A 16,491-nucleotide genomic window follows, 5' to 3' on the forward strand; every position below is an offset into this window, starting at 1 on the left:
TTATTTTTGAATCAGTCACGATTGAAAAGGCTTCCTGCAGCTCAAAGCTAAAGATACTCTTGATACCGCTCTGGCAGCGAAAAGAGAAATGGCGGTGAAATAAGGGTAATAAATACAGGTATAACAGTCCTCAGGTAAGATGTAAAGGGAATAATTATGAACATGAAGAACATCACGTGGTGAAGTGAGGTGAATGTTGTTCATATGAACTGTGATTGGGCAGAGAGGAAGGTTTATCAAAAAAGAACAAGCATAAAAGAGATTCTCAAGAAAGGTCTGTGCGATAGAAAGCAAGGAGAATCAGAAGATAAAAGCCCAAGACGGAGGAAACAGTTTGAAGGCCAAGGCTGCAAAAACTTCAATAAGTTGTTTCACTGCTAGTTATTGACACTAGCAGTATAACCCACATTCAACTGGAAATAGCTGTCTGAGTTTGTCACTGTAGTTTACTTCATAACAGATAAACTTTTCCACACTTTGTCTCAATAAGGCTGACAGTTGGCTCATAAATCAGTTCTGCTGCCAAGTCCATTCCTGTTTGAAAAGGGGTGTAGATCACATTTAAATAGACAATGTTAAATGTTAATCCAGGCTGGCAGCAAAACTCCACTCCATCACAATTGACTCCATCCCTGCCCCGGTAACTGGCTGGTTACACACTGCTCACAGTCATGGTGCAATATTTCACCTCAAGATGAGCTTCCAACCACATTTCTCACCCCCACGCCCATTACCACAAAGGCCACGTATAATTTCAACCTCAACAACATCTCAGTTCATCTGTTGCTGAAACTCTCATGCATTCCTTTGTTACCTCTCGACTTAACTCCCCAAACACACACACGGCTGGCTTCTTAATTCTACTTTCTTGAAATCTTGAAATGACCCAAAAAGCTGCTGCCCGTGTGTTTACTCTCACCCATTTCAACGTCTTCGGGTTTTGCCATCCTGTGCTCATTAACATACACATTTTCTGGGTGGCGAAGCACCAAGGTATTAAAATTCATGTCCTAATTTTGAAATTTTGTCATCAAACCTCCTTCTTTTGATAGTGCCTCCAGCTGCAAAGCCCTCTGAGATACGTCTGAAGAAGGGTCACTGGACACAAAACAATAATGCTGCTTTCTCTCCATCTGCACTGCCAGATATGCTGAGCTTTTCATGATTTTCTGTTCGTGTTACTACTTTCAAGCATCTCCAGTTCTTTTGTTTTTTTCCGTCAAGATATTTGTTCTCCCTGACTTCCAACCTCCTGTGGATTTCTGGATTTAACTCTCCCACCTTTTTCATGTTTTTGGTTGCCAAGGCCATAAGCTCTTGAATTTACTCCCTAAACATCCCTGGTTTTCAAAGTCCCTTTGTTTGTTCAGGATATTCCTTGAAACCTACTTCTTTGGCCAGTTTTGTGCCACTTGTCCTAATACGTGCCTGGTATCAAATATTGTTTTGTGACAACCTTGTGTAAAATGTCGGATCATTGGATTGAATCAAAAATGTGAAAACATTTAAATTGTTCATTTGGAAAACATCACTAATCCTTCACGATCATTTGGTAACTCCTTACCTAATATCATTGCAAGTGTGACTTCACCACACGGACTGCAATCGTTCAGAAAGGTCAAACATCATATTCTCCAGAGGTAACTGAGAATTGGCAATAGTTACTGATACCTGTGGAGAGTGATCCAAAGTTCATGTCTCAGGAAATGTTGAATGAATGACATGGTGCAGAACTTGTTGGTTAATATAAGCTCAGAACAGAAAAGAAAAGGACTGCTTTAAGAATAATTCCTGACTACAAAACATACTGTGGGAAGACAAAGCGTCTTAATCCATAGCGTTCAATCAAAGAAATGTGGTGGAAAGCTCATCTGGACGTCATCTGATAGAGTAACAGAAGCATTAAACAGACAGGTACTCACACAATATTAGAGACAGAGGGAAGGCAGAAGTGAAACAGAGCAATATGCTGAAATGGATTCGGATCCATACTAAAGGAGACACACCAGCCTGAGAGCTACAGAGTCTCTCACAGGTAACAGGCACAACACTAAAACTCAACATTGTTGACGAATGGTCAAAAATACTCCACCACGTCACTGTTGACAGTTTGAGATTCTCCTGTTGCACCTGCAGCTGGAAAGATATCAGAAATACAGGAGTTAGAGAAAAATCTCTCAGTTAAGGAAATCCCTAAGGAACAGATGATGTCACTGTGCTACTGTTGCTGCAGTCAGATCCTCAGAGGAGATAGATTCATTCATAAACCAGAAAGTTTCAGGACTGAGGGAGTTGTGATGCGATGGACCAACTGGAGTTGGAGGGAGATTTTATGAATGAATCTGTCTCCTCTGAGGATCCTCCCCTCCTGCACAATGTATGATAATCTGTGTTCGAGTATATCTGGTCAACCTTGGCCAGGAGGACGGATGTTGTGAATTCCTGAAAAAAAAAGAGAGGTGTTGGAGCACCCAATAGGACTGAAAACCTCTCGGGAGAGAGAAATAGTGTTAATGTTTAGAACCAGTTATTATACTTTTATCTCTGCACTGATAGTGATTGATTTTTGAAGTTTCTTTCACTGAGGCTCATATGAGGACTTACACATAAAATATTAAAACAAACAGAGGGAATAATTTGTGCGTCTGATTTCCAACTGAGACTGACACTGTCCTTACTAAACTTCTTTTGCAGAATATATATATAAAAATCACAGACAGAAAACTTTAAACAAACATCAAATCAAAATTTGGCATGATCAATCGATTAATCAGAAACTGGACATTATTGGCCTTTTGAGTATAAGTATTCAGGTCCCTGTCATTACCATTCACTGCATGTAATTTAACCATTATAACCTCCATGTTGATCTAAATCTGACATTTGTATCCCATGATCCATTTCTTTTCAGTTAAAGTAAACCCCTTATTTTGCTGACATTGCCTCAACCAACAGTAAACATTACAGTTCCGTCAAATCTCCCTTCAGCTTCAGTTAATCCCTGACATCATAAACCTTTCCATTTTTAACCTTCCTGGCAAAGGAACAGGTCTGCTCCCTCTCAGCGACTCTCCGTCCTTCCCAACGTGTGGGTGATCTCTGGTTTGCACAAACCCAGATGCTGTGTTCCCGTGTGTGATGTCATCATGCAGCAACAGTAGCACAGTGACACCGCCTGTTCCTTAGGGATTTCCTCAATTTATTGATTTTTCTCTAGCTCCAGTATTTCTGCTATCATTCCAGCTGCAGGTGCAACAGGAGAATTTCAAATTATCAACAGTGACGTGGTGGAGTATTTTTGACCATTCGTCAACAAGATCTTGGACAAAATCGAGAAGGAAGATCTGATGAAGAAGCTGTGTGCAAGAGCTTCTATTAGCCTGGCTGCAGTAAATGTTTGTAGATAGTTTGACTGAGCGGTCAAAGTCACTGCATTTAAGCTCTAGTCTCTATCGAGTCATGGGTATGAATCTTACCGGTAACCAAAATCTTGAGTGATCTACCTCAGACAGTCACATCGAAGGAGCTGGGCAAATTCAAGTTTGCAATGTTTACATTTCTTCTGGGTAACTGTGGCTGCTTGGGCCTCTGATACTCTCGGTGCTGAAAGTGGGAAAACGGGCAACAGACTCCGAAAATAACAAGAGCTCTGGCTTCACAACGGCCCTTCAGCGCTCCGCTACCACCCTGCTTTACCGGATTTTGCATAGCTTGTTGATGCCAGTTTTTATGGCTCAACCAGTCAGCATTAGGTGGTAAACTGAAGTCGGGTGTTTGAGACCATCCAGGCACACAACTTTAGTTATTTTGGATCAAGCAATTTGAGTGACCACCTACCTGCATGTAACCCATGAAAAAGCTACAACAAGATTGGATTCAAAACACATCCATCAATGATTCTCTCTTCCCCAGCTCCACACAGAGTGAGATTGGGGCAACCAGCAGGGTTTGACTTCGCTCTCCAATCTCCATTGCCAGGTTTTATGGGCAGAGAGATCAAGGACAGAAAGATCAAAAGATCGTACAAGTGGTTTGAGTGCAGTCTCCTATAAATTGTCTCTGCAGGTGATCTAAAGTGTTAAACGGTGTGAGTAAAGTGTCAACAGCTGAATAACAGATGAAGGGATGACCTTTCATCCGATTAAATGAGGCAGAGAGATAATTACAAAAACAAACTAAAAATAAGGTCGTGCTTGGCACAAACCAATTTCTGATAAAGGGTCTAGGCCCAAATCATCGGCTTTCCCGCTCCTAAGATGCTGCTTGGCCTGCTGTGTTCATCCGGCTCCACACCTTGTTATGGCTTGAATTATGTGATAGGTATAAGAATCGCCTGCTGATAGTCTAACCAAAGTAATAAATAATCCAACATTGTACAAACTAATCGAGAGAGAGGTCATAACAATTTATCAAGGTGATGGTGTCGAAATAGGACAATTAGGAAGATTTTACAGACACAGAACAGTACAGCGGGATCACTTGTAGATATGAATTTAAGATCATGATTGAGGCTGTCTTCATGGCCATGGAATCTGGCTATCAGTTTCTGCTCGTGATTCTGCGTTGTCATGTATCTCAAAGGCCATCTTGCATGCTTACCCGAAGATCAGAAGCTTAATGTACTTTATGCTGAAGTGTTCCCCAACTGGGCGGGAACATTCTTGTCTGGCAATTGTTGCACAGAGTCAATTCATTTGTTGTCATGGTCTCACTAAAATACCATGCATGGAGCATTCTTGCCTGCACTGTGTGAGATCGATAATGTTGGCCGAGCCACATAAGTATCTCACCTGATGGGTGGTGGCCCCATATGTGATGGTAGTATATGTGTCAATGATCCGACATCTTTCAGAGGCACCAGTGACAGGGTTATGTCGTGTTGTGGTCGATGTTGCCCTGAAGGTTGGTTTGCTGGCTGCGAACGACAGCCTGATTAAGGTTTGGAGGTTGTTTGAAGGTGAGAAATGGAGGTGTACGGATCATCTTGGTGAGATGCTGGTCATCATCAATGACATGTTGAAGGCTGTGGAGAACATCGTGCAGTCTCTCTGCTCTGGGGAATTACTTAATGATGAAGAGTACTCTATAGTTTGCATCTTGTGTCTGTCTTCTGAGGGGGGCATTGTGGGTTTTCACTGTGGCACATCGGAAATGGTGAGCCTCTGTCCAAAACTAAGTCTCTGTCGGTGATCAAAACGTGTTAGATGGTGTGAGTAAAATGTTAACAGCTGAATAGCAAGGGAAGGGATGACCTATGATCCAAGTAGAGGAGGAAGAGAGATAATTACAAGAAAATTAAAACAAGACGGTGCTGGAGAGAAACAAAATAACTTTGTTATTCCTGCAGAGCATTAAAACCAATTGTGAGACTTATTCCAGGATTTTAAATGAATATTTTAAAGTTATTGCCCTCATCTTTGAGCAGCCCACATGACTGCAAATTACACTGTCAAACGCTGAATAAATCTGGGAAATTGCTTCAATAAACCCAGTCATTTCTGTTACAGATCGGAAGGAATTCTCATTTGCCTGATGAGACACAATCAACAATTTGTCTGTTCTGTGTGCAGGGTGTCAGCGAAGATCTGAAGAGACCTTGTACAACTGAAGGTTTCACTGTTTTAAGAAACGTTCGCCAATTTTACTGCTTACAGCAGCCAGTGCATCGGAGGCCTGCAGATCCGGCAATTGCTCAAATCTGGGGATGCTGGTTACATCGCAACTACATTTAAACTCTCTCCCAACTGAGAAAGCCCTCGAAAATCCATCACAGTTTGAAGGAAACTACAAAACACATATGGAGTAATGAATTGAATTATTGATTGTGTATAAACCATGTTTTAGGATTACCGAACGAACGAACATTGCTGATGGTTCAAATCTGAAAGACTAAAAGTGAATGCGAGAGACACCCAGCAGGGCAGAATGTAATCTATCAGCAGGGAATCTCTCCATCCTCAGAGACTGGGGTTAGATTCGTTAGAGCAGAATAGGCTGAGGAAGGGTCACCGCACCTGAAAAGTTAACACAGGCTTTTTCTTCTCAGATGCTGCCAGACCTGCTGAGCTTTCCCAGCAACTTCTGTTTTTGTTATACACTGAGAGACGGGGAAGAGGGGAGGGTGGTGAGGAAGTGAGTGTGATGTGTACATTTATGAGGGAAACAGACAGAGTAAACAACATGAATCTTTGTGCTTGGTGGTGGAATCAGTATCGGGGAGGCGGCGACAAGGACAGACACTTTAGATCAGATGTGAGGATTTTTTTCACTCAGATGGTGGGAATCTGAAACTCACAGCCTGGAAATGTGGGAGAGGTGAAAACCATTCATCACATTCCACTGCCCTTTAGATGTATAAAAATAAGCGCTGAAAGAACTGTGGATGTTGTATATCAGAAACAAAACAGAAATTGTTGACAAAGTTCTGCAGGTCTGGCAGCATCTGTGAAGAGAAATCAGAGTTAACTTTTCGTGTCGAGTTTCCCTTCCTTAGATCTATTCTCTCCGCAGATGGTGCCAGACGTACAGAGTTTTTTCAGCAATTTCTGTTTAATTGTGACGCCATTTCAGACACGTCTCTGGGAAAAGTGCTGGAAATGACACTTGAACAGCTATTTGACTGCAATGATTCGATGGGCCAAAGGGCCTTTTTCTCTGCTGTGGACTCCGAAACCGGGAGATTGGTTCAGCAACGGCACGCGGAGCTGGAGGGGGATGGTGAACAAAGGGAATCAGCGGGTGAAGAATAGGAGAATTTCACTGAAAAAAGTTTTTAAACCAAGGGGAGTGGTGATGGAGAAGTAGAGACAAAAGAAGCGTCTGATATAACAAGGTGTGGAGCTGGGTGAACACAGCAGGCCGGGCAGCATTGCAGGAGCATGAAAATTGACATTTCAGGTCTGGGCCCTTCAGAAATGGGGAGGGGGAGGGGTCTCCGAAGTTAGTGGGGAGACAGTGACAGCAGGTAGATAGAGGAGCGGATAGGGTGAGAAAGAAGAGGGACAGGTCTGATGAAGCTTGCAGAGGTGAGTGCAGGAAGGGAGTGGGGATGTGGGTTGGTCAGTGAGGAGGGAGGGGTGGATGTGGGAGAGAAGATGGACAAGCCAAGGAGGCAGGGATGAACGGGCGCTGATCTTGGGATGAGGTCAGTGTTGGGGAGATATTGAAGCTTGTGAAGTTCCGTTAATACCACTGGGCTGCAGGGTTGCCAAGCAGAATATGAGGTGCTGTTCCTCCAACCTTCGGGTGGCATCATTGTGACGCTGGAGGAGGCCTAGGATGGTCATGTCATCAAGGGAATGGGAAGGGGAGTTGAAGTGGTTTACGACTGGGAGGCGTTGTTTGTCACAAAATGAGTGTAGGTGCTCTCTGTGATCTCTGAGCCTGCGCTTGTTCTCCCCGATGTGAAGGAAGCCACATTGGGAGCAGTGGATACAAAAGACCTCATCAGCAGATGTGCAGGTGAACATCTGTTTAGTATGGAAGGTTTTCTTGAGGCTTGGGATGAAAGTGAGGAGGGAGGTGTAGGGGCAGGTGTAACAATTCCTGCGGTTGCAGGGAAAGGTGCCAGGGCTGGTGGGGCTTGTGGGAAGTGTGGAGCGGACGAGGGAGTCGTGGAGAGAGTGGTCCCTCCAGAAAGCAGATCAAGGTGGGGAGGGAAAAAATTCTTTGGTGGTGGGGTCAGATTGCCGGTGGTGAAAGTGGTGGAGAGTGATCTGTTGGATCCGGAGATTGATGGGGTGATACGTGAGGACAAGGGGAATTCTGAATTTGTTTTTATTGTGGGGAGGGGGTGTAAGGGCTGAGGTGCGGGAAATGCAGGAGATGCGGTCAAGGGTATTTTCAACCACTGTTGCGGGGGTGGGTTGTTGTGTGTGTGTGTGTGGTCATTGCCGTCCTTGAAAAACAAGGACATCTCAGGTGTCCGGGAGTAGAACACCTCATCTTAGGAGCAGAGAGGGCTAGGAAGGACAGACAGATATCAGAAATGGTCCACGTGAACGTCAGGTCGGGGGTGGAAGGTGTTAGTAAAGTGGATGAAATGTTCCAGCTCCTTGTGGGAGAATGGAGCTGCACTGATACAGTCATCGATGTAACACAGGAAGAGGTGGGGGACAGGGCCAGTGTAACTGTGGGAAAGGGACTATTCCACATTTCCCACAAAGAGGCAGGTATAGCTTGTGCCACTGTGGCCACCCCTTTCATCTGCAGGAAGTGGGAGGAGTTGAAGGAGAAGTTGATAAGATTAATGACGAGTTCGGTTACGTGGATTTCGGTGAAGGGGGACTGGTCTGGCTTGCGGGACAGGAAGAAGCATAGAGCTTTTTTGTAGAATGCAAGTATACAGGTATTGGACATCCATGCTGAAGATGAGGTGTTGACGGCCAAGGATTCGAATGTTTTGGAGGAGGTGGAGGGATTGGTTGGTGTCCCGGATGTAGTTGGGGAGCACCTGGACCAGGGGGAGGAAAGAGAGTCGAGATAAGTGGAGACAAGTTCGTTGGGGCAGGAGCAGTGACGATGGGTCGATCAGGGCAGTCGGGTTTCTGGATTTTGGGATGGGGATAGAAGCGGGCGGTGTGGGGTTGGGGAACGATGAGGTAGGAGGCTGCTGGTGATCAGGTTATGGGTGGTCTGGGAGATGCTGTTTTGGTGGTCGGGGGTGGGGTTATGATCGGGGGACGGTAGGAGGAGGTGTCAAAAGCTGACACATGGCTTATATATGTTATCCTTGTAGGAGAAAATTACATAGAATACTTGCACACACAGCAACAAATGTCCCCGAGAATATCAGAGTCAATGTGTGAGCCTCTTCAAGAAGGGCAAGGTGCCAGACTGTCTTTGTTCAGTTGGACAGATTCACGCTTCATTCTCCCCTCCCTTCTAAAGGTTCATAATGCTGAGCCTGAGTTTTTGTGTTTTGTTTTCATTCCCAGCAACTGCAGTGATTCGGTTGGTGGGGTTCATAAATTGGCACATACCCATGAGCAGCTTGTGGACTATTTCAGCTTCCCCTCCGCTTTTGCTGTTCTCGGTGAGGCCTTCAAAGGATTTTCGTTGCCTGCAGATCAAGAATTCAAAGCTTATTTCACTTTCAACGCCACGAGAAAGTTTAGTCTGGAGCTCCAGCAAATGGCTCACCGTGTCACCATGTTTGTCCCTGAAAGTTTTTCTCCGAAAACACGTTAACTTTTATGAAGATAACAAAGTGTGGAGCTGGATGAACACAGCAGGCCAAGCAGCATCTCAGGAGCAAAAGCTGACGTTTCGGGCCGAGACCCTTCATCAGAGAGGGGGATGGGGAGAGGATTCTGAAATAAATAGGGAGAGAGGGGGAGGCGGTCCCCCTCCCCATCCCCCTCTCTGATGAAGGGTCTAGATCCAAAACGTCAGCTTTTGTGCTCCTGAGATACTGCTTGGTCTGCTGTGTTCATCCAGCTTCACACTTTGTTATCTTGGATTCTACAGCATCCGCAGTTCCCATTATCACCGATCACAACTTTTATGAAGGTTTGGTTTGTTTGAACATGACCGGCAGTGAGTTGCCTTTTCCAACCATTAGCAATCTCTTGTTGGCCCTGCTTTGACTCCTGTCATAAACAGCCTTTGCGTTTGTACTCAGCTTTCACCCGTAGTCAGCAGAATTCGAACCTGCGCAGGAATAACCCAATGGATTTCAAATCCATCGCCTTAACCACTCGGCCATGACAACTGGGAGAAATGCCCTTCTGTTTCTCTTTTCAGGTCATTTTGCATGGCCAGTCACGCTGTGGATGAATTATTGCTGGGTTTGTTTGAATCTAATCACTTTGCAGATTTCGAAGTGTTTAATGTAATACATGGTGATTCGGGTTGTTTAATTCCAATAGATAAAATAAACGTTCATTTGCAAATGAAAATATGCATTGCAGGAAAAAAAACCTCAGCAGATCTGGGAGCATCTGTGGGCAGAGAATTTGAGTCAACATTTCAGAACTTCTTCAGAACTCTGTTTACTCCTTTATGTAGTGCAGTTTAGGCTTTTGATTCTGATTCCAAGCATTCCCAGCTCTTTATTGTACCTATTAAAGCAACATGGAAATAACTTTATGGTCACTCACCTAACAAGATTTCAGTTTGGTGAACATTTTCCTGACTACATTAAAACCCATAACTGTACAGTCAAAAGGGAACTGGTGGAGGGAGAACAGCACTTGTTCCTTCCTCAGTGGCCTCAAACCACCAACTTCACATTTCACAGTCGAAAGCACCAGCCAATTGAACCACAGAAAATGGCAAGCTCTTGCAGCAGCCCTTAAAGCGGGATTGTAGTGAATTCAAACTTCTAACTGCTTCGCTTGGAATGACAATTGTCTTGTAACAGCTGTACTTTTCCAAAATAAAACCTGGGACATTCATTGAGGGGACATGGGATCAGACTGATCCTAAACTCTGCAGACCCATCCACATCACTGGGAACCAGATCTTCTATCACCGGGCCTGTCTCCCTTTGACTCTTTCAGTGCCTTGTCTATTTCTCAGTTTTCTCATTGTCCCGGAGCCGAGATTTGAATTCCTGATGTGCAGGAACGAGAATTCTTTCCATGTCTCAGCTCAGTTCATGTCCCAATAACACCCAGCCTCTTAAAGAAGTGGCAGGTGTCTGGACTGTTTGTGCTCAATCAGAAAGTTCACTCCATTCGCCTGTGGTTCCAGTTCCCAGAACGTTCTGGCATGTGGTCAGGGGAGGGAGATTTTGAAGCTTGTGAAATCCACATTGATACCCTTGGGCTGCAGAGTTCCCAAGCAAAATATGAGATGCTGTTCCTGCATCTTTCAGGTGGCGTCATTGTGGCACTGAAGGAGGCCCAGGATGGACATGTCGCCAAAACCACCCCGGCTCGTCCCCGCCTCCCTAACCATTCCTCCCACCTCAAGCCCCACCTCCATCCCCTACCCACTAACCTCATCCCGCCCCGCTGACCTGTCCATCCTCCCTGGACTGACCTATTCCCCCCTTAACGCCACACCTACATTCAACTTCACTGGCTCTCACCCTGACTCTTTGACCTGTCAGTCTTCTCTCACCCTGTCATCTCTTTTCTCCATCTTCAATCCGCTTCCTCCTCTCCCTATTTATTTCAGAATCCCCTTCCCCTCCCCCATTTGTGAAGAAGGGTCCCGACGTGAAACATCAAGCTTTCCTGTTCCTCTGATGCTGCTTGGCCCGTTGTGTTCTGTCAAGGCGAGGTATGTTCAAGGCTGAGATAGACAGACATTTAGTCATTTTGGGAGTTAAGTCAATTGTTGGGGAAAAACCTACCCGTTTCACTGATATCTTTTCAGGAAGGAAACTGCCATCCTTACCTGGTATGGCTTATGTGTGACTGAAGACCCACAGCAATGTGGTTGATTCTTTTCTGCCCTCTCTGGAAATTGGAAATTGCTGATAAATGTTGGCCTCTCCAAACATCGCCCTCATCCTTTGTATGAATAAAGGATCTGCAGTTCTTGCTATCTCCTGCTAACAGCAGATTTTCTGCAATACATCTACTGAACAACATCAGATTATCACAGAGATAATGGGCACTGCAGATGCTGGAGAATCCAAGATAACAAAGTGTGAAGCTGGATGAACACAGCAGGCCCAGCAGCATCTCAGGAGCACAAAAGCTGACGTTTCGGACCGAGACACTTCTCACAGCCCGGCTTTCTCCACATTGAAACGCAGGGCAATAATATGAATCATTTTGAAACTTGGAGAGACACACTTCACTGGTGAAGGTGCTTCTGGTGTAGGAACAGGCGCGGGGCTGTGTACAAGTCAGGTCGCAAGGATTAGCGTCATGTAAGCTGGTTGGCATTCAGGGTTTGCATTGCTCAGGCATGGGTACAATTCCCAGTCAGGAAATGATGATTTGTATCTCTTCCCGTTAACTGTAGGAATGAAGTAAGTTCCTGGTTATGCACAGAACACGCACTCTGAATCGACCAGAATCAGTCTAGTGAGAGGTTGCCTTCGCATTGAAGGATAATGGCAGCAGTTTCATGGGATTTTGACCACAACAAACTTCCCTCCAAGTTTCTCACCATTCTGAGTTTGAACTATGGTGCTGTTCCTTCAGTGTCGTTGCTTCTAAATCCTGGAACTCCCTTTCTAATAGCATCAAAGCTGCACCTATGTGCCAAGGAGTTTGAGTGTTTAAAAAAGTAACTTATCACATCTATCTGTGGAGGAATTAGGGGTGGGAATTAAATCCAATCCCATTGAATGAAGCACTATGCCAGGCATCCGGGTTGCTGTTTCTAACTGAACACCTACAAACGGTCAGGAGCACGTTCAGAAGCAATGTGTGGGAGTGAAACAAAAGAGAAAGGTAACAATGGCTGTGAGGGGCGGCGGGGGCATGAGGCAGGAAGTGAGTGTGGAGATATTGGTGCAAGGATCAATATTGGCTCCAATGGGCCAGGCTTTACCTTTGCTCAGTAACCAAAATGAACCTATTCGTCTTGTTAGGTTCCCTCAGTGTGTGTTAACTTTGTTCATGGGACACAAGAGGATGAGCCCATGCTCTTTATCCAGTCAGCTGAAACAGGTGAAATTGTCAGGTTTAAACCAAAGGGTCCACGCCCAAAACGTCAGCTTTTGTGCTCCTGAGATGCTCCCTGGCCTGCTGTCTTCATCCCGCTCGACACTTTGTTATCTTGGATTCTCCAGCATCTGCAGTTCCCATTATCTCGGGAGAAAATTGTCTCTTTCCATGTATTTTCACAGGAGAATATTGAGCTGTCAACAATTGATGTGGAAACGTGGTGTAAGATTGAAATTCTCACTGAGTAACACTGATACAGGAAAGTTCCCCAAGTTACTGTGATTGCGTGGTTAAGGAAATGGCCCTTTCGATGGGTAAAAAAGTGTGTAGTAAACAGGCGATCTTGAGTTAAAATCCCAGCGGTGCCTGAGCCTTACATTGAAGATACCTCGTTTCAACGTTTCTGAATTGGCATGTTATTGATCTGAACAACAAAGTTATTTGCTCCCCTTTATTCATTCACAGACTGAGAGTGCCACTGGCTCGGCCAACATCTGTTGCCCGTTGCGAATTACCCACCATGTTTTCTGTGGGCCTGGAGTCAGATGTAGGCGTGATCAGTAAGGATCAAAGATGCCTGAAGGACATGAGGGAACCACATGGGTTTTGGTCCCCTGACGATGGATTTATGGTCATCATTGCATTCTAAATTACAGTTATTTATTGAATTGAAATCCCATCATCTTCTGGGGGTGATATTTGAACTTTGGTCTCCAGAAAGTTACCTGGCTTTCTGAATAAACAGTCCAGCAACAATACCACTTGACCATTAATTGTCCTGTCGGTGCAGAGAACTGAGCATGGTGCCTTTGTTTGAGTGCAGATAATTGTCATTCGGTGCTGGTATTCCTGTCGCCTATTTTCTCCCCATCTGGGAATGGTTTCCTGCTGACAATTAATTCATCCTGGGGTTTGGTAGGAATAACAAGGTCCGGCAGAATAAACTGCAGCCCTACTGCGGAATATTGTTTTAATGAGACAGGCACCACGAACTGATCACTCTCATTCTCTGCTGTTACCCTGTTCAATCATTTTACACCAACAGTAAAAACATCACTGTAATTGTATAATTGCAGCAATTTGTTTCTTTTCTAGTGGATTAGGAATTATATTTATAAGTCTAAACACTCACCATGTTTTGAGGGAATAAGTACATCCTTTGTTCGGTCCTCATTGACAGAAACTCTATTTGGAGAATGTCAGCCCAGTTCCAAGCTTTACAACTGGGTTGGGAGTGTTGGTTGTGATGGGGAAGCCTCTCAGCAGCTCCAGTCTCAAATACTCTCTGATTTTCAGACTTTTCAAAGAGCAGCAATGGGAAATGCGGGATATAGATATTGAACCCCTACAGTGTGGAAACAGGCCCTTTGTCCGAACAAGTCCACACCGAACCTCAGAGCATCCCACCTCGACCCATTTGCCTATAGCCTACCTAATCTACACCTTCTTAAGCACCAAGGGCAATTTAGCACTGCCAATCCACCCACCCTGCACATCTTTGAACTGTGGGAGGAAACCCATGCATTCGCAGGGAGATTTCACAAATTACACACAGACAGCCGCCCAAGGCTGGAATTAAACGCTGATCCCGAGCACTGTGCCACCGTGCTGCCCTCAATATGGATGGTTAGAGAGTCGAAGAATATAAAAGGGGATGAAGTGAATAAGCAAAGACAAGCAGAGATGCATATTGAGGTAGACACTAAAAGGACCAATTCTCCATTAAACACTGCTGCTAACTAACTGAAAGGAAAAGGCAAATAATTCCATACAAGCAGAGCCTTTCACCAACTGAGGGAGACGGAAGCAGCATTACAGCAGATAAAAATCTGTTAAAGTTGTAAAGTTGATGGCTGCAAACTAATGCGATATTTTGATAAATATACTGATTCGACAGACAAAAGCGATAATTTCCCTGGTGTTATAATATAGAGGGGCAAAACTGACCTGGTTCTGACGAATGCTTAGAGGATCTGAAACGTTAACTCTGTATCTCTCCACAGGCCTGCTGGGTCACTCTGTCAATTCCTGTTTTTGTTTCAGTTTTCCAGCATCCGCAGTTCTTTGTTTCATGTTAGCTTGAATATTGTTTGGGGCACAGTTAGTTACCTCACAGCCCCTTTCCTTCCAACATAGGGGAGGTGATGCAATCCATGCAATCGATTGTCAGAAGAACACATCCGGGACATTCATGCCCTTTCGGGATGAAAACTGCCCACCCTTACCTGGTCTGGCCTACATGTGACCCCAGACCCACAGCAATGTGGTTGATTGATTGAATGCTGCCGAGCCAGTAGTGCCAGTTAATGAATAAAATTACAATGAGTCAGCAAAGCTGGTGTCACTAAAAGCTAGGAGGGAAGATCTTCAACTCAATATTTCAAACCAGGGCCGTGGATCCAAAAACACCAAATCTGAACCACGAGACAACAAGGGAACACGCTGGAGGGCTTGTATCATTTCACAATGACATTGTTTTTGCCTTTCCATTATTGATCCTTTTGCTTACAGGTCAGTTTCCCCTTGTCTTCGAGTTTTTATCACGTGGAAAAAAATGACTATCTGGGCCATTGTGTCAGTGCGCGTCATCAGCCATCTATCTATCCTAATCTCAGTTTCCAGTATTTGGCACACCGTGTTGTGCATTCTGACGTATCAAGGGCAAATATCAATGAGATTAACACTGTAATCAGGTTTTGTGACAGTAAAGCTGTGTTACAGCCCACTTATGGAACTCATCCTCACGTTTAGCCACAGAGGGAGATATACGGACACATCCCTCAGGATGACACTGACTCCAAGTGCTTCACATTCACTGTCTGTCCCCACACATGTTTCGCCGACAATAGGCAGATTTACATAGAACACAAACAAGTTCTCCAGGCAATGAAACCTGTTGTTGTGAGCTCGGAAATGAAACCAACAGTGAGCTGAAAAGGTCCCCAACACTGCTCATGCATAACTTCCAATTTCATAGTTTAGCTTCGCGGAATCTGACAACAAAATCACCCGCCATATATTCCAAATTCAGATGAACATGTCAGCTTTCTAGCCTTGAAAATGGGCGAGCCGTGCTCAAGCCAGGCAGGACTCGAACCTGCAATCTTCTGATCCGAAGCCAGACGCGTTATCCATTACGCCACTGGCCCACAGTGGGCACTTGGCTTCTTGTTGAGTTGAGATTTTTACGGGGACCAAGGTGGAAATGTGATACATGAAGTGAGCACAAGCAAAGGTAGCCTCTGTTGCTGCTTCACTTCAATGGACCCCACGTTGGGAAGCAGTAAATTTCACTTGCAAAAGAAGCAAATTTGTCCTCAGATGCCTGTTTCATTGTCATCTGTTTCTCTGCTGAGACTTGGCATCGTTTTATTTAGTTACTGCGCCAGTTTACGAACCAATCTAGTGAAACATTATTTCACACAATTACTAACCCTAAACTTTCGTCCGGTGAAGTGGATGCATGTGACATATTTGCAGCATACACCCTTCGCAATCATAGACTGAAATCAATTTCATAAAGAACCACCCCATGCTCCCCTGAATATTAAAAAAATCAGAGGCAACAACGGCTCTTGCAGGATTCACGCCAGCAACGTCTCACATTTCTAACAGCCACCTGATGTGAGAATCAGACCACAAGACCAATGACGCAGTCTGCTGATGCACCACTTAACAATAAATGAGATGCCAATCATGCAGTGATGGTCTCCCTGCCTCGGATGTAGCAGACAGAGTTGAAGTTCTATCTGCTCCAGAGGTATATAAGAACATATCTGAACGTGTTGCTTAAAAAAAATCCTATTCCCTGTTGCTTCAATGAATGCAGCAATGAACATTTTCTGTTTATTCTGTCTCACTAACCCGGAGACAGAGCTCTCTCCATCGGCAGACTCGTTAAACTATTTGGCCACGGGCA

General features: G+C 44.7%; 2 non-coding genes across 2 annotated transcripts; both read right to left on the reverse strand.

Annotated features, from left to right (window-relative positions):
• Window positions 1-9,630: 9,630 nt before the first annotated feature.
• trnas-uga (transfer RNA serine (anticodon UGA)) lies at window positions 9,631-9,712 on the reverse strand. The gene has a single exon. It is a non-coding gene; the product is annotated as a tRNA-Ser (tRNA).
• A 5,936-nt stretch (window positions 9,713-15,648) lies between these two features.
• On the reverse strand, window positions 15,649-15,721 carry trnar-ucg (transfer RNA arginine (anticodon UCG)). The gene has a single exon. It is a non-coding gene; the product is annotated as a tRNA-Arg (tRNA).
• Window positions 15,722-16,491: the final 770 nt, after the last annotated feature.

The sequence above is a fragment of the Stegostoma tigrinum genome, unplaced genomic scaffold (assembly GCF_030684315.1).
Source record: "Stegostoma tigrinum isolate sSteTig4 unplaced genomic scaffold, sSteTig4.hap1 scaffold_49, whole genome shotgun sequence".
NCBI classification, from domain to species: Eukaryota; Metazoa; Chordata; class Chondrichthyes; order Orectolobiformes; family Stegostomatidae; genus Stegostoma; species Stegostoma tigrinum.